Consider the following 25,027-nt stretch of genomic DNA (forward strand, 5'->3'; position numbering starts at 1 on the left):
GAGAGAGAGAGAGAGAGAAAGAAAGAAAGAAAGAAAGAAAGAAAGAAAGAAAGAAAGAAAGAAAGAAAGAAAGAAAGAAAGAAAGAAAGAAAGAAAGAAAGAGAGGGAAAGAAAGAGAGGGAAAGAAAGAGAGAGAGAAAACGTGCTCCTGGCTTTCCTGTGGAATGGGTGGGCTTTTACAATCAGAAGCTTTCCTTCAAACCTGTTCTATCCCAGGAAGGTGGAGATGAGTCCGTACCTACAGGCATAAGGACAGGAAATGCCAAGGCAGTGTCTGTAGCCCAGAGGACAAAGCAGCAGCCGGGCTGTGAAGCCAAGCCCATCCCCGAGCCTGAGTGACACATGCTAACTGTGCCCCACATCCTGGCCCTTTCGTAACCTGAAACAAGGTTCTCTTTTGAAACCTGAAGCTTCTGACTCTTCCACCGCAGTATATAAACATGGGCCAGGAAGAAAATGGCTCTGAGAGATACAGTAGCCTTTATGTCACCTCCAAAATACCTCTCGGGCCACTGGGAAGTCAACAACACTACACACAAAACACAGCCACCTTGCAGGCAGTCTGGGTCCACACGTTTACCTCCTTTGGCGAGTCTGATGGTGGGGTATTTCTGGTTACTCAGGGGTAACATTACTCAGACCTGCTCACGTTAGTTGGCCCCTCTGTGGCCTTCCTTTGAGCCAAATAGTGGAGGGAAAAGTACTTTAGATACGACATTAGGACACCTGGGTTCTAGTCTCAATTTAATTTGTTCAGTTTGTGCCCAGGACTATTGGGGAACAAGTGAGTTTTCCACTTATTGGGTAAGTGAGTTTTCCAGATAACTAGAGATGTGCTAGCTACAAGATATCTGCACTTTACTAAGTATTGGAAATTCTTGTCAGATGTGGTATATATGAAGAGCACAGGCCTGGAGCCAGGGCGCCTGGGTTTGCATCCAGCTCCATCACGTGCTTGCTCTGTGATGTTGGGCAAGAGACTCAACTTCTCTGAGTCTCTGGGGATAGTCCCTAGTTCATAAAGTAGTGGCGAAGGTTAAAGAAATTAACTATATAAAAACACGTAGAACAACACCCGGCACATAATAATCATTTCAATGAGTATTATCGTTATTACTATAAAACAATGTAAAATATGAAAGTAAGTGAGGCTTTTCTGTTTCGGGTCATTACCATAAACACTAACCAAGATACCATATGTACACGCACATACTATGTACCACTACACACCCACTCCCACTAACCGTGTATAAATGCACACGCCTAAATACAAATATATATTATCACGCCTTTGTGACCCGCCAGAAGACCATGCTGACCTTGAATGACCTCAGGGGCGGCACTAATGACCGGCCTGCCTGCCAGGGGTGGCGTCCAGCCCTGTCCGACTGTCCTCCCCTCCGGGCTGGTCTTCTGTCCTTCTGGAACCGGGTAACCCAGTTGCAAAGCCGTGAGAACTGAGGCTAGAATACAAGCACAGAGATCTGAATGAGAGTCTCACAGGCGCCTTTAAAAACCCACGGTATGGGCTTAACCACTTGGGCTTGTGTCACTTATTTTGATTGATCAGAGAACAGTATTTAGCTTGCTTTCTGGATCTTGAACATAGTCCAAGCCTGTGGTTTTCGGCTACGTTCACAGGAATTCATGCTCTGTGAGCACATCTCAGGGGCCCCACCGTGCGGGGAAGGGGGAGCACGAGGCGTTTTATTGGGTCGGGATCCAAGCCCTCCGCCTCCCTTCACCCGGAGAAGCTCTAATACGTGTTCTTTACAACGGGGGCTGCAGGAGTGCCACTGGAAGAAAGGGCTCCGCTGCTAAATCAATAAATAAAGTTGACAGCTACTGTTCTACAGAGTCGTGCGAGGAAGATAAATGATATCTAGACATACACACTTTTCTGTAGGCTTGAAATATTTCAAACGCCAGAGAGACAGAGACAGAGATAGAGAGAGCCAAAACATCAGTAGAAATTAAACATTACAAGAAATTTTTTTTTTGTTAATCCTTACTCAAAGATATTTTTTTCTGTTGATTTTTAGATAGAGTAGAAGGAAGGGGGACAGAGTGAGAGAGAGGAACATCAATGTGAGAGAGACACATGTGCCTTGACAGGGACTGGGAATCAAACCTGCAACCCAAGTACATGCCCTTGACTGGGAATCGAACCTGAGACCCTTCGGTGCCTGGGCCAATGTTCTAACCATTGAGCAACACCAGCCAGGGCACATATCAAAGAATTTATACACAATGAATGAGACTAGACATCTATAGAAAGTGTTTCTAAATAAGCCACCATAACTGTGATTTGTAAAAAATTTTAATGAGATTAGGCTAACCCCATATCCCACCATAGAGCTGCCAAGTTAAAAGTAAATTAATAGAAAATAAGTCATAATTTGGGGAAGTCTAAAATATTAATGATGGATACAAAGAGATGGGAGTGAATTGCATGGCTGAGAAAATGAGAATTAATAACAACAATTTGTCAGTGTTTTTCCAGAACTCACCAAAAATGATTCCAATTGCTGATGCTGGGTTTCTATTTGGAACCATCCTTAGAGCAAAGATGGACACCACTGCTTTAAAAAGCAGGGACTATCCCCCGAGACTCAGAGAAGTTGAGTCTCACCCAGCGTCACACAGCATGTGGCGGAGCTGGGACCCAAACCCAGGCATCCTGGCTCCAGGGCCTATGCTCTTACTATATACCACATCTGAGAAGAATTTCCAATATTTAAACAATAAAGTGCAAACATCTTGTAGCTAGCAAGTTTTTCAGTTATGATGTAAATGACCTTTTGGCAACATCAAACTCCCTCTTGTTCTCTAATTCTATCCTTACCACCCCTATCAGTTAGGATAGTTTGGTTGCAAAAAAAAAAAAAGAAAAACACAAAAGAGGCTCTTAAAAGCTTAAATGTGACCCAAGTTTATTTCTCTCTCGCAGTTGTGAAGGCTGGAGGTAGTTAGTCCAGGGCAGGCACAACAGGCTTCGGCTTCAGGGACCCAGGCTTCGTCTACCATACTGCTCTGCCATGGTGGCTTCCATTCTCAAGGACCCTTCTGGTCCAAAGTGGCTGCTAGAGCTCCAGACATTACGAATACATTCCAGGCAGCAGGAAGCAGGGAGAAAAGGAGGCGGAAAATCCCCTTCCTTTAAAGAGACTTTTTAAAAGTTTCACACACCCCTTCTGTTTCCATCATATTGGCCACAATTTAGTCCCATGGCCACCCTTAGCTGAACAGAAGCCTGAGAAATGTAGCGTTAATTCCAGACAGTTCTGTGAGCGGCCAACAATCAGGCTTTCTATTGCTATGAAAGAAGGGAGAACAGATACTGAATGACAACAACAGTCTCTGCCATGCCAAGTCACCTCCTGGTTTCCATCTGGACTCATTCCTACGTGGACCCAATCAGGGGAACAGAGCGTTAACCCACTATTCACTCTTCCCCCGATTACACTTTTTAAAGTCACATTTCAAGTCAAGTAATGCCACAAACACTTGTTAAGTACCTGTTATGGTTCATACAATGGAACGCTATTCAGCAATAAAAAGGAACAAATTCTTAAAGTGTAGAACAACATTGATGAACCTCGAAAGAATCTTGCTGAGTGAAAACAGTCAGCCCCTCCCCACATAAAAAAGAATACATGTTATGCGATTCCATTTCTATAAAATTCTAGTAAACGCAAGCTGGTCTATAGTGTCAGAAAGCAGGACTGCGGCCATCTGGGAACAGTGAAACGGAGGGCAAAGCATCGCGAAGGAACACAGGGAAACCTGGGGGGGATGAATATGTGCATTATCTTGACTGGCGTGATGGTTTCCTGAGTGTATACACGGATCAAGGCTCGTCCAATGGAAAACTTTAAAAATGCAGGGCTGATTCTACATCACTTATACTTCAAAAAAGCTGTAAACTATTTTTTTTTAAAAAAACTAATTGCATGCCTGGCACTGTGTTAGGTACTGAGGATACAAAAGAAGCTGTGAGTCCTGTCCCCAAGGGCCTCACAGTCCAGTAAGTTGTTGTAATGAATCAAATAGGCTTCTGAGTGAAGATGGGGCGAGAGGGTCCCCCAACACGGAGCACCCACCTTCCATGAGCGGACTTAGCCAGGCCCTCCATCGACCCACGGAGGGCCAGGCCCCGGCCACGCACCCAGCCCACCGCCACGCAGCCCGAGACGGCTCCCGGGCTTCACCCTTTGACAGTGAGAAGCGGTGTCCATGTATGTGCCACCCTTTTGATCTGTTTCTACATATGGCGATGGACATATATGGAGAATAATATTAATGCTTTCAAAGTCCCCAAGCTAACTGCGTTTTCCACTTTTAGAAACGGAACCCAATGGCGCTCTCTTCACTTCTCACATCTGCGCTGCAGAGCAGGGAGGGTCATGTGGCAAAGACAAGTAGCCGGCCCAAGGGATGCCTCAGACAGAACAGTCTAGCAAGACAGAGCCGGCTGTTTCTGATGACCAGCACCCCTCACGTCTTGACATTTCTTGGTTCTGCTCGTGTAGCATGGGCAACGTTGCTAAGTTCTGGAAATCTCAGCTGTCAGCTGAAGGGCAAATATCATAATCAAATTCTTTACACTCTTTTTCTCCTCGATTTCCCCCCTTAGTTCCCCTTAGGACTTCTGAAGGTTAATAGGACCTTTCCTTAGAACGAAAAGCTGTTGCTCCTGCCTTTTCCACTTTGGAAAAAAAATCATAACAGACCAGTGTTTGCCAGGGGCTGGGAGGTGAGTAGGCCGGGCAGTGAAGATCCTCTCTGTGATACCATAAGATGGATGCATGTCGTTACACACTTGTCCAAGTCTACAGGCCGTACACGGCCAGAGTGAACTGCGACGCAAACCATGGGCTGGGGGTGATGGTCATAGGTCAATGCAGAGTCATCCATTGTAACAAATACACAACTCTGGCGGGGGTGTTGGTGATGGGGGAGGCTATGCATGAGCTTAAAAAAGGGGTTATATGCAAGACCTCTGTCCTTTCCCTCAATTTTGTTTGTGAACCCGAAACTGCTTTAAAATTTTTTTAATTTAAAAAGTCAGCATTCAAAATAGTAATCAATTTCATTAGAGTTATGTAAACTCTAATAAAAATGGCAATGAGATGTTATTTCCCAACATACTGACTTTTTTAATAACAATCAAGGTGCTCATTTGCAGTAGGTAAGGGTATACATTGGCATATTCCGCTCGACAATAATTTGGCAAGATACATAAGGAGGTTTTTGAAAAGTTCTTGACAATATGTGCATAAAACATTTCCAAAAAATTATATAGTAAATTGTTAACTGATTTTTTTTTTAATCAAGATTTGAGCAAGTCAAATTTCATGTCAAAGAAAGAAAACTTTTTCCCATAGCCCATGAGGCCTTCCCTTGTGGGGCAGTGTGGCCCAAATATCACTGAGTAGGGTACGTCATGCACAGTTGCCTCAAATGCTCCCCACAACCCCAAACATCTCCCCTTCTTATCTCGCCCGACACCCCTGCATTATTGATCCGTCTGGGGGGGACGGAGCAAAAGCCCAACTGGCTCACATTGCCCAGGGAGCCTTACAGGACCGGTGTGAGGTCAATGGGCAGGGGCCACAGGGTTGGTCTGCGTGGTCCCCGTGGAGCTTGCGGGAGTGTGACAAAGGTCAATGAGAGATGCCAATAATGACAATAAACTTTGGTTATGGGAAATTTCCTCAAGAGCCAGTACTTCTTATTGTAAAAAAACTAATCTGGAGTGAAGTGATGAATTATTCCATACAAAATCACCACATTTAATTCTTTTCACATGTTGATGTATTTTTAAAGATCCATGATTCCAAGCACTCCTTTCACTTTTATCCAACTCCTGAATAAAAGCAGACTTGCTCTCCTCATTAAGCCTAATTGGTTGGCATTTGAAGGGTATTGACTTACTGGTATCTGATTGCCCTAATTCCAGTGCAACTTCCAAAGGCAAGGAACTCTGCTGATGCAAATAATCCCTCCTTAATATTTCCTTTCTGACAGGGCACCTCTGTGCATTGGAGACACATTTTCAGTGCAAACCTGCACGGGCTCTCTTAGCTCTTATTGCATTAATCTTGTGGTCTTACCTTTCCTACTGGAAAGTCCATTTCTTCTACAAGTCTTTTTCATAGAAGCATTTTGGGAATGGCCTGAGATGATGCATCATCAATGACAAGGCCCGGAGCAGATGTGAGAGAAAGGAGAGAGGAATCAATGACAAGCGTCAACATTTGTTCTTTAATGACAAGCAGCTTGACCCTCCGGAATAGAACACTTTAATAAACTCCTCACCCCTGAAGCTCATGGAAATCATTCTGTCTAAAACAGAAGTCCCTCATTAGGATGTGGTTTTCATGAGCTAATATTTCCAGGGGGGACGTGCGGAGGGTAGGGACAGGGAGATGTCAAAACAAGGCCATCAAACCTAACGTTGTAAAGCCTACAGAACTCATACAGCTTCAAGCTGGAGTCAGTCCCAGTTCCCAGCATGTCACAGAAGCATTCCGCAGCACTTACCACATCACCCCTGTGATGCCCCCAAGCACTGGGACCAGCTACTTCTGGCCTCTCAGTATCACTTCTCTTCCATACAGAGAAAAGGCTGAACTAGGGGGACCTCTATATCCATCACAGTCGATCCCATTCTCAAATGCAGTCCGTGGAATTACCTTGACTCTCCCCAGTGGTCATGCTTTGTCTCACTGCCTTAATTCTTTGTGACATCACTGTTCCCGAGACTCTTCAAGGAAGTGTACTGTGATATTTTTAAAAACAAGTCTAAAATGCCAAGACAGCACCTCTTCAGGTGGTTCATGGAGGACAGTAGTAAAGGCCTACTGTGTGCTGAAGAGTCCTTCTAGATACCATGTACACAGAATGTCCCAGACCTGGGAGGTGATTTTGACCCTCAGGGTACATCTGGCAATGTCTGGAGACATTTTTGTCACAACTTGGGTGGGGAGGGAGCAGAGGATGCTCTTTGCATCGAGTGGGTAGAAGCCAGCGAAGCTACTAGACATCCTCCAATGCACAGGACAGCCACCAATGACAACAAAGACTAATCTGGCCCAAAGTGTCAATGGTGCCAAGGTTGAGAGCCCCTGACCTAGTCCACAGGATCAGTGGTGTGGTGCAGCCAGCTCCCTCCAGCCCCTCAAAGTCCACTGTGTGCATCTCTTTCCAGTTCCACATTCATGAGGCTACTTGGTGGCTTGACATGAGCCACTGTGGGAGTGTTTACACCACAGGCATCAGCACACCCTACAGATGACGGCAACTTTATTTCTGAGAGCCAGGCGTTCAGCAAGTACCAACATAACCACTACTCAGAACCAACACCTGAAAAGACTGATTCAAAACTCGAAAGAGCTTTCATCAAGAGGCTGTGCTGTATGGAAACCAGAGATGACTTTACTCACAGACGAGGAGTCCAACCTCACAGCCTCACCATAACAACGACGACTAAGAGGAAAGGAACAGCACAAGGGGCGTGTGGCAGGTGCTTGAAGACTCGTGTCTTATTGTTTGGTTTGCTTAGTCACACATACCCTACTTTCTTCCAAAGAGTATTTGAGGGGACAGTTTAGGAAATAAGCAACAGGCTTGTTTATTAAACTCCCCAGAGGAAAAGCATGATTGAATAATGAATAATTCAATACAGTTAATTTGGGAAATTAGACATACAAAAATAAAAATCAATACACAACAGGTGCAAGGCCTGAGGAGCCAGTCAGTCGGTCCTTCTGCACCTGGCCAGGCCACCTGAGAGATGCATTTCCTGATGGGAATGAAGTCAGCGAAGCTGGACTCCCCTGGATCCCCCCCTCCCCCCCCAGGAACCACAGGGCCAGCTCTTGCCTTCCAGGGCTTTGCACAGACAATGGATCCCCCACCGAAACTCAAGCCTCGTTGCAGGGAAACCCGGCCCCAAGGTTCTCTCTCCTGCTGTCTTGATATTTGCCTCTGGTTGCTATGACAAAATGTGGTGTTGAAATTTTTCCGGAAACAAAGAGGAAATAGTTGGAGGGGGGGTGGTTCAAGACCCTACACACATTTAAGTTTGGTTATAAAGACTCCTAGCAAAATAAAACATTGACTCATTAAACCCAAAACAAACCCGAAAAATATTTTTTTAATCCCCATTCAAAAACTGTTGGTTTGTTCCAGAAGTGACCAGCTAGGAAGCTGTTTGTTCTTGTAGACAAGGTCACCAGCGAAGTGAATGAAGAGGGTGGAGCACTGAGCAGTGAGTGGGGTACTGGTCACCGTGTACCGAGACACCCTCTGCTTTTGATGCATCTGATTTCTGGAGCTGGATGTGCTAACCCCCCACAGCAGAGATTTTCCACTTGCCAGAGCTGATGATTTTGTCCAGCCTCACTGGAGAGAGAACCAGGACTAGGGCCATTCAAAATCCGGCTCCAAGAATCTGGAACATCTTACAAGGGCGTGCAGGCCTGTGACACATCTCAGGCCCAGATGTGCTGGGGTGTCTCTTTCTTTTTGTCTGTCTTTCTCTAAGGTCTCTATATCTGAAAATTTGTTCCAGAGTCTCCACCTTCCACCTAAGTCCAAATTAATCTCTCAGTTCACATCCATTGACTTGTCTTCTAGGGTAGACAAGAAGCAGCTGCCACCCCCGCACCTGAAGGGAGTGTGAAAGCCCACTCCACCCTCGGTAGCCTGGCCAGTGTGTGTCCACAGCATGGAAGGCTATTGTCAAACACAGAAACTCCAAGGAGATGCACTGGAGAACTATTCTATGGATCCTTCAAATGGCCATCTGGCTCCGACCCATTTTTCCCATCCTATCCCCTAATGCTCCCTAATGAAACTGCCCCACTCCAGGCACACTCGTACCTCACTATCTCTTGTATCCACCATAAATACTCAGAAACCATGATGAAGACACATTATCACATATAACAGTTTTCATCTCTCAGAACTTCACTCAAGAGAGAGATTTCTTTGGAAGGAATATTTAGGTAAGCCGCTTGGGGAAGAGAGGCAAGATCTCAAGGGCTGTTCAAATAGCAAACAATGGTCACTGAACCACTATTCATGAAATGAGGAAAGGGGGGAAAACAACAGACAACGGGAGGCTGGCCTGTGTGGGAGGAGACTAAACTGGTACTAACTATAAGACTAACTACTTACCTACTGCTCATCTCTACCTGGCGCTGCCCCAGGCTCTCAGCTCATTTAACTCTTACAACAACCCTATGAAGCAGTTAGTAATATTATCCCCATTTTACGGCGGGAAACAAAGGCCCAGAGTGGCCCAGTAACTTGTTCAAGGTCACTCGGCTAGTGAAGAAGGGCAGAGCTAGGGAGCAACAGGCTGACTCCGGAGTCTGTGCTTTGAACCACTCTCCTGAGGACCTCACTAGGGAAGCCTGTGGTCCCAGCTGAGGAAGGCTACAAGGGTTTCATCAAATATGAGAAGGTGCCCTTGTAAGTCACACCGTTATTTTATGTTGCTACGAAAGTGCTGCCAATTATACGTATGCTATGACACACCATCCTCATACGCCAGATTCTGGTTCAGAGATAGCAAATATCCTTGGGGTGGTGAACGCACAATACCGTGTACAGGTGATGTGTTGTGGAATTATGCACCTGAAACCTGTATGATTTTGTTAACCAGTGTCACCCCCAAAAATTCAATAAAATGGGGTAAAACATAAAAAAAGACATAGCAAATACTCAAATATGAAAAAGGTGCATCTTAGAAACGATGAAATACAGTACTGAAGGGGGATTATGGACCTGTTCGCTCTGGAGTGTGGAATGAACTCTTCTCCTTCATCTTCCCTTGGAAATCCACAGGGAAGTCTACATTTCTCACTAATGCTCTGCGGGTATACATTCTTGGGGGAGGTGGTAGCAAGAAAAACTTACAAAAGTAGCATTTGTGTTTGTGTGTGTGCGTGCACGCGTGTGTGCCCATGCTTGCACACAGGCCTGGGTGAACAGACACAAGGAAAATGCGGCTTCATTACTTTCTATAATTGACCTAATCTTTCTCCTGAGCCCTTCACCTTACTACATAAAAACGGAAAATTAAATGTCATCCCATCCAATCACTTAAACAGTCCCCCATATATTTCAATCTCATCGTTTTCCTCGCCCACTCTCCCACTCCTCTCCAACACGGCCCCTGGGGGAAGAGTTCACTTTACCTGGTGGTGGCATGAGAGAGGAGGGAGTCCTTGATCCACCTGATCCCTATGTGCAGTCCTTGTACCATCCCCCAGATCCTGGGTCCTCCCTGAAGGCCTCAGTGCTGAAACTGTGGCTGATCAAGGTCCACCAGGAGCTCTCTTGGCTTGGCCAGGCCCTGCTGTCTGAGCTCCACTTAGGCCCTCGCAGGAGCCGCAGATCCCCTGAGGTCTGGCTATGTTTCCCATTTGATCTCCAACCCCCTGGTAAGTTCATCAGCCAGCTTTACTCATGGCCCTCTTGCTCAGTGAGCCTGGGTGTGACCGCAGAATCCTTCCCGTCGCAGCGTCCCGCCAGCCACTGCACCGAAGTCAGCATTTTCAATAAGCTAGTACCATCTGGATCTACCAGTGATTCTCTAAGAGGCACATCTGTTGGCAGTTACCTGTGTCCGGGAGACAATAATCACCTAAAGGGGGAACGCAAACATTATAGACACATGCAGTCAGTACTAATTGAATTAATAAAGATCAGTATCACCTATTAAACATGTTAGCGTGTGTTCTAGTCCTAGTTCTAGTAAATACAGATATACCTCGTTTTATTGCACTTCATATTATTGTGCTTCAGAGATGTTGTGTTTTAATAAATTGAAATCAAGACCCTCCTCCAGCAAAAATATTGTGCTTCGCTTTATTGCAGTGGTCTGGAACTGAACCCACAGCACCTCTGAGATACACCTGTATCAAACCAGCATCTTCCGCTGGCACGGACGTGTGCTGTTCAGGTCAGCAGTGTGAGCAGCGTGTGTGTGTGTTTCAGGAGTTTATCCAGAACTTTGGTTTGTGGCTAGAGAAGCGAATAGTGGGCAGAGCTGAGATCTCAGCCACTTGTAGAAGCCTGGGATGAGTCCATCAAGGTCTCAAGCCTGAGCCACAGGGAGTGCATCGTCCCTCTCTGTGGACTAGAGCTGCTGAACATGCAGAAGCATGTCAACCCCAGAGGGCGAGGCCAGTGGATCTTTCTCCAGAATCCCACTGTTCCTCTTCCCACAACATCTGTCATCCGTCTGCATCAACTGACCCTCTTCCTGCTCAACAAGTGAAGAAAATTCCACATTTTCTTTGGGGGGGGGGGGGGGAAGACCCTTCAGAAGGCCAAATCTCAAAAAAAAAAAAAAAGACAAATGCATGTGAAAGTGAGCTTCAGAAGAGAGACTAGAACAGACAGGAGCAGTGCCACTCTCAGGCCCAGGACAGAGGGGCCCCGGGACCCTGCACTCTGGGTCCTCCGCTGGCTGTGTCCCTTGCAACAGGATGAAAAGTGTGTGGGGCCGTGGAGATGTGCCCACCTGAAGGCAGCATCTCCTTTTCCAGACCACGCCTTGGGTGCCAGGGGCCGGAATTCTATGCCTGAATGTTCTGGAGCCCAGTTCCAGGGCCTTCCCCAGGCTGGTTCTCTCCGGAGCAGGCCACACCTCCGTATGCACACCCCTAAGTCCAAAAAGTGGCCACAGAGTAGCTCTTTGCTGGGATGGAGCTTGGATGTGCAGGCTAGATGTCACACGTGTGGGACTGCCCGGGAAGGAAGAGGTGGGGACAGGCGGCAGGCCCCACTCCCCAAGCCACCACAGTCCTGCATGGCCCCCAGGAGCCCACAGATGTTTAATTCAAACCTGCTCTCTGTGCAGGTATATTTGTCGAGGCACTAGAGTAAAATATATTTTATTTAACAGTTTGTCAGCTTGATTTATAACTTTTAAACATTTAGGCATGGTATATGAGCCTCCATTTTTACCCTTGCCAGGGCCCCACAAGAGTCAGGGGACAGCCCGGGGGAAGGGAAAATGGTATTTGAGTTAAGAATAGGGCACTCTTGGGATCAAAAACGATCAGATTGTTTCTTTGCTGTGTGGTGCTTAAAACAGTGTCTGGCAGATGTAAGTACTCAAATATGTGTTGAGGGAGGGAGGGAAGGAGTTCAGGGAAGGAGGGAAGAAGGTGAGTGAGGAAAGAGAAAGGGAAGGACCTGTGTTAAACCCTTTGCACTTTCAGGAGTCTGTGATACGGAGTCAGAAAGACCAGTCAATTCCTGTCTCTACCATCTTCCACCTTGTGTGTCCATGGGCAAGTTATTCAACACCTCTATTCCTCAGTTTTCTCATCTGGAAAATGGGGAGGCCATGGCTACATACAGTGAGGGCAAATGAAAACAAAAACTAACTACTTTTATTATTCTCGGGGCCATCATTGTTTTCATTATATATTCCACCCCCTCAATTCCACTGAACTGATGTCATATTCTGAGGGCCAGTTTGTTTCAAACAATCTCAGGAAGGCTATTGCTACTGATGTACTCAATGCAGAGAGGGAAATACTTCATGATCCCCACTTTAGCCCCACCGACATCTTCAAATGCCCCACCACGATGGCAGGTGTGGTTGGTGCCCTACCCGGACCCCTGCGCACGTATCGTCTCAATACTCAGCAGCCTGACCTACAACGTCCAGAACCAGCATCTCTCTGCGTAAGGGCATCCTCAGTCCTCCAGAGCCCACTTTGTCACTTGAATGGCAGGACAGCAGTGCCCGAGAACTGATGCCCTGGAAGCAGCCTTCAACCCATGTCAGATGGGAGTGGGTATGAATACCCCAGTGCTCGCACTCCTAGGGCAGGATAACTCTGAGGGGCACGTTCTAAACTGAGTCCCAGCAAGGTCACCTTCCAGGGGCCCTCAGTGATGACTTGCTGGATAATGAACCCTTTGGTTGCACACAAGCCTGCATGAGGGGCCACGCCAGTTACCATGGCCAGTGACTCTCCTTCTAATTGCTCAGTGCTCAGGTCTTACTATTTGATAAATATTTTGAAAGCCGCCCTTCATATTTAACCAATAAGTTGCTTCCACAAGTGCTTCTTGAGAAACATCCATATTCTATCAAACTAGATGCAACGGCAATTTCCCCTAATAAACTAATAAGTATTTTTTTTATGTTCCCCTCCTTTGTCTGGCAATGCATGGCATGAAAATGCAATGTTAAGCGGAGAACAGACGATAAAAGGCCATTCAATGCCTCCTCCACACACAGAAGCCAGCGAGCACCGCAGATTTTTGTTGTTTTTATTGGAAACCTTCCCATATGTTGAAGGGAAGTGCCACGACCCCACACACACTGTATCAAATAGGGTATCTGCCCTCAAGTGCTTTTGTACTTGGCAGTGACCTCGGGGCTTGACAAATATGTCGCTCATGTTTTATTTATTATCTCGTAATCCTTCAGATGGCGGAACATTCTGAAACTATAACAAATACATTAACATCCCAACATGAATATAATGTAACCAAAAACGATGACCTAGATCTCGAGTGGGCGACCGCCAGCGCAAACAGTGGCTGCTCGGGGCAGCTGCTCGCAGTTAGGCCCAATTAGCCGGGAGAGCAGCGTGGCCGGGCCTCCGGCAGGGCGCCGCCCCGGGAAAGGGGCTTCCTAACGGAGCCGGCAGAGCCCGCAGCCGGGCCGCTCTACTTCCTATTTTGACTTAAGTGTCGCGCAGAGGTCACGGTTTTGATTCGTTTCCCGCAGTTATGTGTATAAATATCTCGAGCACGTAATGAAGTGCCTGGGAAGGCATCTTTGCCGAAAAGAGCATTTGTAAAGCCGGGGGGGGGGGGGGGGGGCCCGGGGGCAGGGCTCCTGGGCTCTCACTTGCATTCTGTTGAATTGCCAACCTCTACTAGAAAGGTAAATTGTAAAATCATATTTTTGTGTTTAATAGGCATAGGAGAGCATTGCCTACTCCGAAAGAAAAGCTCCATGAGGCCGAGAGCTTTGCCTCAGTCATCACCTTACCCCCAGGCCCTAGACAGGCACACAGCAAGCCCACGGGAGACGCTAGCTGGGTGAGTGAAAGGACGAATGTTTGCTGAATGCATAAGCAAATAAATCAAGAAAGGAACATATTACATACATATGGAAACACAGGCTAAAGTCCCTACCCTACATATGTGTGTGTAACACAAAGGCGCGCGCACACACGAAAGGGAGAATTGTCTTCATTTCCTAATTATTTTGCTGCTGCTGCCTATTTGGGACTTAAACCTCAGCTTCATCTTTCAGATCTGACAAAAAGATGAGGAAGGTCAGGTTCGGTGGAATGCAGCTAGCCTGGTGCCTGGCACACAGCAGGAACTTAATAGATACTGAAGGACAGATGGATGAAAAAGCTAAAGGGTGCTTCGTTCCCTGACCCCTGACCAGATGGGGCTCAGATGTGTGTGTCTCAGTCCTTGTGTCTTTCCTAGTCTTGTTCACTGACCTTCCTGCGTGACCGTCTCATCGGTAGACACTGGGCCGAGCCACACAGGAGAGCTTTGGAGGAAGAGGCGGGGAAGTCTCCCCCCCCACCCCCAGGGCGCCTCATCTCCGAGTCCCTGGCTTTGCTGCAGGTGAGGAAGATGGGAGCCACTCTCCAGTCGGCAGGGGATGTGTCAGGAGCCAGGGGTTCTGAGGCTGGGGCGTCCATTAAAACGCAGATTCCTGGGTCCCAGGCCCCAAAGGCTCTGACTTGGTGGGTCTGGCTGTAACCCAGGAATCTGCATAGTAACTACCTCCTGGTTATAGGGATTCAGATGAACTGCTAGGGACACTGGGCTGAAGCATCCTAGGAGGAAAGGGTTCATTCCTGAGTTCCTCCAGGGAAGTAATTTCCACATTGGGAGGTTGATGCCAGCCTGGGCACATCTTTGGGGAAATCCTCAAACATTCTCTAAACAGGACTTCAACTTACTTTAATTTAAGAGAAATAGCCCTGGCCAGGTAGCTCGGTTGGTTGGGACGTTGTCCCATATACCAAAAGGTTGTGGGTTCAATCCCCGGTCTGGCTTGTTGGGGAGGCAACCAATCCATGTCTCTCTCTCTCTCTCTCCCCCCACCTCTCCTCTCTCTCAAAAAAGCCATAAAAACATATCATCAAGTGAGGAATTTTTTTAAAAAAAGAGAAAAATATAGCACATATTCTTTCTTTTCTATGGTGGTAGGGGCCACACACACCCATACACACACACACTCCAGCAACCAAAGTGGTTTTAGCTCCTGAAGAGACACACAACTGAAGAAAGAGTCCTTGAGCACAATTTGGGAAGCCATCCACTACTCCTACATAGAAGACTCTCTTTCCCTTCAGAGCAAATCCGAGGCTTGGATGTATCATGGAAATAAAAGGAAAGATAAGTAGGAAACAGTCCTTGGATATGTTGATGCTAAAGAAAAGCAGAAAAGAGCAGCAGAGGCTCTGACACCTGGAAGCAACCGGGATCTGAAATTGCCCGGGTGATGTCTCGGGACAGAAGGGAGGCGAAACAGAGCTAGACTCCATTAAAGTATTGGCATGACAAGCTCCTGCAGCTCGATAATTTAGAGACCTGTAATGCATCTGTCCACACACCAGCCAGCTTCAGAGTCAATGGTGTACTCCTTGAAGACAGCCTGGAAACCTGGAAAATCCAAGATGAACGGTCTGTTAGCATAAAGGATCCCAATGGTTTAAATCATCCATACATCACGCCGGCATGAAAGGCCTCCTCTGTAAACAGAGCAGCAAGACCACACTGCCTTGTATCAAGGCCTGCCTGGCTTGTTTAAAAGGGGCGTTAGTTTCCACTGGGCATGGGGTTTCTTCACAATCTCACACATACACACACAAACCCTATCTGTGCACATGGCAGAAAACTCTAATGGCAGGTTCTTGGGTAATGATATGCTTGGCCTTTCTGTGCTCCCTTGGGAAGCTTAAAGCTACAGGCTAGACGGACGCTTCTGCAGAACCATCCAGTCCAACTTCCTTCTGTCTCCGGTGGCCATCAGCATCTCTTCCCTTCCCACCACCTTCCCCTCACCCCTGCAACTAGCAATCTATTTGCTCTCAAAACTCTCTGAGTAAACAAAGGTACTTATTTTTTGTTTATTTGCCATTAAATAGGGCTTTAAAAAGTTAAATGGTATTTGTACATAAGCATTTTATTTCAATTATGTACATAAGAGATTCAAATCTATTTCTATTGATTCCCCACCATTAGGGTCAGGCAAAGGCCTTATGACTGTCTGAAGGATATGGGTGAGTCACCCATGAATGTCAGGAGGAGGAAACAGGCCTAGGGAGGTCAAACGGTTTTTCCAAGTTCACGAGGCTGGTAAACAGCAAGGATTTGAGTACAGTCAGGCTCCAAAGCCCCTTGCACTGACCCGGAGCGAGAAGATCCTAGGCCCAGCTTGAACACTACTGGCACGGCCATCACAAAGCCCGCGGGGTGAGCTGGGGCACAAAGTTTTCAGTTGCTTGAAAAAGTCACTTAACCCAGCTGGCTTTCAATTTCTTCTTGTGTGAAATGAGAATTATATTGGATCTCTAAACTCATTCCAGGTATAAATTTAATGCCAAGATTCCATGAACTCAGCGGAACATTTACCATTAACCTGACAACAGCCATAAATGGAAACTTGCTAATCACTGACAGCGAGCCCACAAAATGCCTGATTTCAGTACAGGCAACCATCGTCTCGGCGGTCACAATGAGATGGCGAAGTCTCTTTGTGTAGGATAGCTGCCGATTTAATTCTCACTTTTTAATATTGAATTTTGCTTTTTGGTTGATCCTAAAAGCACTAAGAAAAAGTAATTCACTCTAAAATTAGATGAATTCCCCTGTTAACGCAGGGTTTTGCTTCAATTTTTAACTGCAAATTGCAGTTCCCATGGAAGCAGTGAGGCTGCTGGCAACTGGTCTCGTCCTCTGCACTCTGCACCTTCTCCAGGGGAAAAAAGAGCGAGGTCGGCACTGGGGGAGCACCTCTGGGTGCCCACTCGGGCAAATTCCACTCCAGTAAGAGCAAAGTAAGGGCTGAAATTGCCTCACATGTATTATTACTTAAAACAACCTCCTACGATTTTCTGAGGCTTTTAAAAATATATATCTTTATTGATCTCAGAGAGAGGGAGGGAGAGGGAGAGAGAGAGATAGGAACATCAGTGATGAAAGTCATTGATTGGCTGCCTCCTGCACGTCCCCCACCAGGGATCGAGCCCACAACCCGGGCATGTGCCCTGACTGGGAATTGAACCTCGATCTCCTGGATCATAGGTCAGTCGATGCTCAACCGCTGAACCACACTGGCTGTGCTCTGAGGATTCTTTTAAACATGTACTTCTCTAGTCTCTCCAAGTGGACTTGCAGACTTAGAAAGCAGAGACTATTTCTACTTGTTTGCAACTATGTGATCACTTGGTACTAGACTGTTCTGTAAAATAAGATGGATGGATGGATGGATGGATGGACGGATGGACAAGTGAACACACTCACTGCACCTGTTAGAAATGCTCTTTGCATTCCACTCTGCCTTTCACCTATTAACTCTATTCGCACATTGGTCCTCAGGTCAAGGACCGCTTCCTCCTAGAAGCCTTCCCTGCTCCCCAGGCAAAGCCAGGTCTCTTCACTTCCTTCCACAGTGCAGTGTTCTTTTCTTTAGAGCACTAATCTGAGTGTAGTTATGCATCAGTGGATGCAGATAGATGCTTACACCCATCTCCTCATTCTAGGCTGTAAACTCCATGAGAGCAAAAACTGCGTGTGAGCTATAAAAACAAACAAATAAATAAATAGATAGATGAATGTACAGACAGGCTATGAGCTTAGAACTTGGGTATAAAGACAGTTCTGCTCTAATCATAGAACTGCAGCATTTAAGAAAAGAAGGGACCCTCAAGGTCAAAAGGTGCTCATAAGATGAAATATTCTTACAGTTTTGAGGGGCCCTTGGTCAACCTCCCACACAGTGTAGGAATCTCTGCCTCGTAATGAGGCTTGACCTGCATGTACAGAGTGTATAATTTGTGTGAGGTTTTCTTCCTGAAGTAGGCATTTCACTCCTTGGGAAATGTCATTCATTCTAGCACCCTGGAACCCTGAGATGTTTAATTTAGTTCACATCAGTGGCAATTTTATCCTAACGGACTGTTTTCCTCATGCTTTTTAATAAATTTATAGCTCTACCTAGCTCAGTGTAATGCAGCTGTGTGTGTGTGTATAAGCCCATATATAAATTACGTGGAAATCATATTTTCATCATTGAAATGATTTAAAGTGCACCAAAGTATTTCACTATTTGAAGAGATTTTAAGGTAAATTCTTCTGTAAAATGAACACTATTTCAAACTTTATGTTGCTGACTCCTAATTTGTGTTTTGTGAGTTTCTATTTTTAATATGAGTTTTTCAAAAATGGGACACACTTGCAAAGGTACCTCCAGAACTGGATTTTACAACAAAGGGACTCCTCAGAAAAATGACTGTGGAGCATTTTATCATAATAAATTATAATAGATGGTGATTAAATTGGTTCTCTCTAGTATATTCCAGAAGCCCTAAGGAAATAACCTTCAGGTTCCTTCCTTTCTGCTTCCTTCTCAGGTTAGTGCAGGTTGATATGGAAATTCTGTCTCAGCTCATCGCCTGACCTGGCCTGCTCACTACAGTGGTTTTTCTCTGTATGTACCTATGGGAACAGCATGGATGGCACCTGAAGGAGTCATCTCTGAGCATCCTCAAGGAATCAGTTCATCAGCTACTCACTCCCCCAACCTGCCAGCCACCACTAGTTGCTAGCAGAACCCTGACCAGGCGATGCCATACCCAATTCCAGAAGCTGACTCATGCTTGGTCTACAAACCAAGCATATGAGCCCTCTTCCCCTTTGCCAGTGGTTGGGCCAGGATGGCAAGTGAACTGGTTCTGATCAATGAGATGTGAAGAGAAGGCTGCTGGAGGATCCCTTTTCTCTCCATTCCCTTCTTCCTTCTTGTCTGGGACACTGTCATGTGAGAACATGAAGTTATGACAACCATCCTGCACTGTGAAAGGAGGTATAGCGAGCAAACGTCAGGTCTTCAATGACATCATGGAGCCACTGCACCAATCCTGGGATCTTGGACATCCAGATAAGTGAAAAATAAAGGTCTCTATGGGCTTAAGCCAATGTTTATCCAGTTCTAAGCTTCTTTCAACCAATGACATTCTTGATACAAATCATAACATAGTCATATCTTACCTGAGCATAGCCCTTCACTCTTCAAACACTTCCCTATCCATTACTTCATTTAATCCTGCCAACGATCCTGGGAAGAGATGATGCAACTACTATTATCCCCTATTTTGCAAATACAGAAACTAAGGTTTAAAAAGAATTAGCCTTGTATTTAAATAAAAAGAGCCAGGACTACAACTGATTCAAGATTCTTTGTCAAGGGTTGGCAAATTATGGTCCATGAGCCAAATACACAGCTGGCAGACTAAGAACATTTTTTTCATTTTTAAATGGCTGGACAGAAATCAAAAGAACGGTATTATTTCGTGACACATGAAAAGTACATGAAATTCAAATTGCAATGTCCATAAGTAAAGTTTTGCTGGAATCGAGTCATGTATACTCATTTACATATTGTCCACAATTGCTTTAGTGCTACAATTACAGAGTCGAGCCACTGTGACAGACTGTGTGGCCCACAAAACCGAAAATATTTACTACCTGGCCCTTTACTGAAAAAGCATGCTGACCCCTGTGGGTCCTGTCATGCACACTCAGAGGAACTCATGTTCCTATCAAAACCAGGTAGAGCGATTAGGACACCATATTTCACACGCTAGCATAGTGACCTGAAGTTGGGTTTGCTGTCATTTTTCCCCTCATCTGAACTGAACCCACTGACAGCTTCATAAACCCCAGGCTACCCAGAGAGGAACAGGGAAACATCTTGACTGCTAATTAATCATCTGGCTTAAGTTCTCCCCTCAGTAAACACCAGGACACATCTGTTTGAAACCGTGTTTTGATGAAACAGTCCCTCGATCATAAAGAGAAAGCTGACATCCCAGGCATGCCATGCTGTAGTTTTTCATCTCTGAGCGTGGCCATCACATGCATGTAAATGGATCGTGCGAAAGCGGGTGTGAAATGGACAGAAGACTTGAGATTCTGGGGAAGTGTCTCATGCAAACCGAGACTCTGCAGTCCAGAAAGAGCAGATGTAAAACAAATACATCGCTTCATTTCCTAGTTGTCTTCTGTTTTGATCTGTGTAACATCACACTATTTAATGAACACTGTATTTCACTGGATGAGAAAATATACATGTGAACATTTAAAATATACATATGAACAGTGCTTAGTACATATGTTGTTGAACCTGAAGTTCCATGAATCATGAGGAAGAATATTTTTAAACCATTTAATTGTTAAAATAGTAGGGTTTTTTTAAAGTATGCATCTTTAACACAAATGCTAGGAGTTGGCAGTCTACTAAAATTCATCCGAAAATATATTTTTTCTCATGTTTGTGGCTTTGGTTTAAACCACTTCATAGAACCCCCAAGACATGCCTTAAAAGATACAATGCCAGCTTTATTCCAGCTGACATGGTTATGCCAGTTGACAAATCTTTGCATTATTGTAAAGCAGAAGCAACATGCTGGTTTGTAAAGATTCCTTTAAGAGTTTTACATTGAAATTATACTCACCTTACTATCATCAGATGGAGGCTTGGGTTCTCCATGATGAAAGATTCTTTTTTGGGGCTTCAGAACTCCGGGCTCCCTGTCCCCCAGAGAATTTGGTGTTCTGAGGTTATCTGCTCCCTCTGCGGCCCGGCTCCGTAGTAATTACCCGGCTCCCGGAGCTGGGCTGACATCTCGTGATAGAAGCTCACAGGCAAAGAAGTAAACACAAACAGCTGCGTTAATTCCAGCCGTGTGCAAACCTCACCACAGCTGAGGGAAAGCTGCTGAATCAAAAAGGAACAAACTTGGAGTGGGGGGAGAGCTCTCCCATCATTCTAGCAAAGAACCCAAGGGCTACATGCAAGAGGCCCAACCTCTTGGATGCAAAAGAGAAGAGACTGTAAACTGTGCAGACTTTTAAAATATAATGGTTAAAAATGTTCTTTCTTTCCTAGACAAAAGCTTCGCTTTAATGACTTTACATTCTCTAGAAGAACTGGTAAGATTTTACTAATTGTGTTACCTGGGAAGTGGATGGCTTGAAGATAGCACAAGAAAAGGGATCACTTGTCACTAAAAATCCCTTTGCATCTTTTGAAGGTGTAACATGTGCATGTATAATCGAGTCATTAAGATTTTACGATTACATATGACACACCAAATACATATTGTGAATAGATCAGTTACTAAAAGCACACAATGCAAGTTACGACTTCTAATGAAATTCCTCACTTTCCCTCAACACATACAATTTAGATGCTAAAGATGCAAAAATAAAAGAAGGGACCCCTGCCCTTGCAGAACATTTGGCATCATACAAGCAATCGCATACAATGAGCATGAAGTACAGTAGGAACAGAGGAAGGATGCCCAGTGAACACCGGGGCATATATCCCCAAATGTATGTTACAGCTCTCCAGCAGTCGCCTGGAGACACCACTTGTTCCAGGGACGTTGTCCTTGTTCAACATGGGGAGTTCCTCTTTTGGAATCAGTTACAAGCTGTATCAGTTATCCACTGCTGTAACTGTGCTGTGTAACAACCACAAAACCCCAGCAACATACAAGAAGTATACACTGCTCATCTATCCAGGGTGGTCAGAAAGGCAACTCTGCTGATCTTTGCTAGACTTACATAGATGTCTGAAGGGGGGCGGGGGTGTCAGCTGGCTCTCTGCTGATCTAAGCTGACCTTGGCTGTGACCAATGGAACACTACTCTGCTCCATGTGACTCTCATCCTGGGTCAGGACAGCCCAAGCATGTTCTCATGGTAATGGTAGAGGTTCCAGAGAGAAAATGGAAACATGTTAGCCTCTTGGGTCATAGGTTCAAAGGCAGCACATCCTCACTACCACTGCTTCCCACTGGCCAAGACAAGTCACCTTTTAAATAAGAGGGTCTGCAAAGTCACATGGCAAAGTCACATGGTAAAGAGCATGGATACAGAGAAGGAGTAAGAACTGAGCCATCATTGCAACTTACCAAGCCATACCAGAAGGGCAGTCTCTAAATTACCTTCTCTTGGTTTTTACCCACTTTTTCCATTAAATTTATTTCAGCTGGTTTAGTCTTTGCCCCAAATTAAACTCACCCAGACAATTGCCAGTACTGAATATAGCGATACTATCTCCTGCCTTTTTATGTCCCTTGGCAATGGCCAACACAGGACCTTATGAAGGGAGATGTCTACATGATATCTGTTGAATGAATGAACAAATCCATTCACAGAGCATAAACTATTTTAAGCAACAGCTGCATATTAGGACACGCAGGCAGTCTCCTCAGGTGACCATTTTGATGCATTTGAATATGTAAGTGCTCCTGCATCTGTATAAAAAAATTGATCTATCATATTTTCATATTCCTACCATTCAACCTTATAAAGCAGATATCTATTACATTTACCTTACTTTCAGCTTTTGTTTTTTACTCAAGTTTCTAAAATGTACTTCCCAATCTTTCACCCATTATTTTTCAAATGGTAAAGTCATCCTACAAATATGCTACTCCCTAACCCCACGTTGGGTATATTATGACCTCCCATTGGCTAGAGGATGTCTCTGGAAAGGGTAATAAGGGCCCGCCTTACAGAATTGTTCTGGGGAAACCTACACGATGGATTCCTTGAGGAATGGCCTGCAAATGCGCCTTTTGTAATATTAATTCCTTGCATTTCTAGAGCCAACTTCCTCTCAAAAAGCTCCAAGCACTCCACATATGGTCAGCCAGGTCCTGTCTGAGGGTAAATTATGCCCCAGGAGTCAGTGAATTGCTTGGAGGGAGGCATTAACTCTTTCAGGTCACTGGGGTCCCACTTAAAGCACAGCAGGAGGCCAGTAATTTAGCAAATAGGACCCCGGTGGCCGGAAAGTGTATGTGCAATATAAATGATTCCCAGGGAGTAATTTATGAACTCAGAAAACCTGGTTTATTATCTCATCTATTCACACAGTGCCCCAGTGAGGAAGCGAAAACGCAAGAAGAGAAAAAATAGGTGAGGCTGGGGATGCTAGAAGTTTCCCAAGTTCCAGTGGCTTGTCAGGGCCAGAGCACTAAATAATTTTCCTCCTTAAAAGGCCATTCTATTTCTGTGATTGGCTTTTAGACATCAGATATACAGGATTTCATCACAAAGGACAAGGATATGATGAGAGAGAGAGACACACACACACACAGACTCCAGTTGCCTGATCTTGGCCACGACATCCTCCTAATTAGTGGCTTCAGGATTTTGGGGGCTGTCAACTTGAAGATTCTGCTAATCGGGGAGGAACTAGAGTGAGGCACCTACAATGCAGAATTAAAAGCCTCAGCTGCCTTCTCCTAGTTTTAGTCTTGCTGCGAATTCAATGAGGGATGTTTGGGTAGTTGCTTGAAACAACTAAGAGACCAGAAAATTCACACTTACATTGACTCCTTGCTTCTATTAAACCCACAAATGTTGATGAGAATTCATTAGTTCGTTCATTGGTTTTAGGGAAGAGGAGAGCCAAGATTGATGTCTGTATTATGACATTAATACACAGCAGAGAGGTCTCTTGGAATATTTTGGCTTGAAGGTCCAAATGCTGAGTCCGCCTCAGAGTCAACTATGGTCTGCAGCAGTGTCTTTACTGTCACCTGTGAATTTCAACTCTGTAGGAAGGCCCCAAGAGCTCTGCAACGGGCACTAGGTGGTCTAAAAAGAATTAGGATGCAGGTATCTGGATTCCTCAACTCAAATCTCTCTCCCAACATATCCCTGTGCCTCTGTGATAAGATCCTGTCTGTCGGCTGTCTAAAAGCCAATCACAGAAATAGAATGGCCTTTTAGGGAGTGAAAAAATCTATTTAGTGCTCTGCTCTGCCTGGCAGCTCTGTAATGCTCTAAAAGGCAGCCATCAACGTCTTTTCCAAGTTCTGTTCCCCATTCATCAGCCTTTCCAAGTTCTGTTCCCCATTCATCAGCCTCTCCCACCAGTCAAGATTCCAATAGGTTTCTCTGTATTTTGACTCATTGTTTGTCTCAAAAAAATATACTAAATAAATCACAATTTGAAAGATGACACACCACCCCTTCATGCACTCCCCACTGCACCAAACCTACACATGCGTGTGCATGCACGCACGCACACACACACCAGTAAAGTGATCTGATCCCACACTTTCTTGGATAGTAGGGGTGTGTCACTCACTCAAAGAGTAACCTTAGATAAGCTACATAACCACTCTCTGCCTCAGTTTTCTCTCTGGTAGAACGGGGAGACTGGACTAGAAGCCTCAGGTCTCCTCCAGGTCTGGGGTTTCATAATTTCTAGAGCAGACTCATCTCTAAATCGCAACTTTCGCCTAAGGTGGAGTCAGCAAACCATAGCCCAGTCCTGCCTACTTTGGTATGAGCTAAGAATGGTTCTCACATTTTTTAATGTTTGGGGGGGAAAAATCAAAAGAATAGTAGTTCACGACATGTGAAAATTAAAGAAAAATCAAATGTCAGTGTCCATAATAAAGTTTTATGTTATAGGAACACCGTGCGTCCATGCGTTTCTATAATATCTGTGGCTGCTTCTGCAATACAAGGGGTAGGGCTGAGTGGTGACGACAGAGACTGCATGGCCTGCAAAGCCAAAAACATTTACTATCTGTGCAGAAAATGCCTGCGCTTTAAAGAAAGCTTGCCAACCCCAGATCTCAGCCACTAGAACATCTGCATAGTAAGAAAGTCTTGTGGTGTTAGCACCTTACCTACCAGATTGAAGTTTTCTTTCTGGAAAAAAGGAGTCTCATAAAGTTATGTCAAGAACCAAA

At 45.3% G+C, this 25,027-nt stretch overlaps 1 long non-coding RNA gene across 2 annotated transcripts; it reads right to left on the minus strand.

Annotated features, from left to right (window-relative positions):
• Positions 1–1,007: 1,007 nt before the first annotated feature.
• On the minus strand, positions 1,008–19,548 carry LOC107545755 (uncharacterized). Of its 2 annotated transcripts, none has more exons than XR_015714207.1 (4): positions 19,294–19,548; positions 15,613–15,684; positions 6,117–6,179; positions 1,008–1,463 (listed from the first exon to the last, which is right to left on the minus strand). It is a non-coding gene; the product is annotated as an uncharacterized LOC107545755 (long non-coding RNA). The 2 variants fall into 2 exon arrangements; XR_015714208.1 differs by lacking the exon at positions 1,008–1,463 and adding an exon at positions 4,190–4,573.
• Between the last annotated feature and the right edge of the window lie 5,479 nt (positions 19,549–25,027).

Source organism: Miniopterus natalensis, chromosome 3, assembly GCF_054644295.1.
Source record: "Miniopterus natalensis isolate mMinNat1 chromosome 3, mMinNat1.hap1, whole genome shotgun sequence".
Taxonomy (NCBI): domain Eukaryota; kingdom Metazoa; phylum Chordata; class Mammalia; order Chiroptera; family Miniopteridae; genus Miniopterus; species Miniopterus natalensis.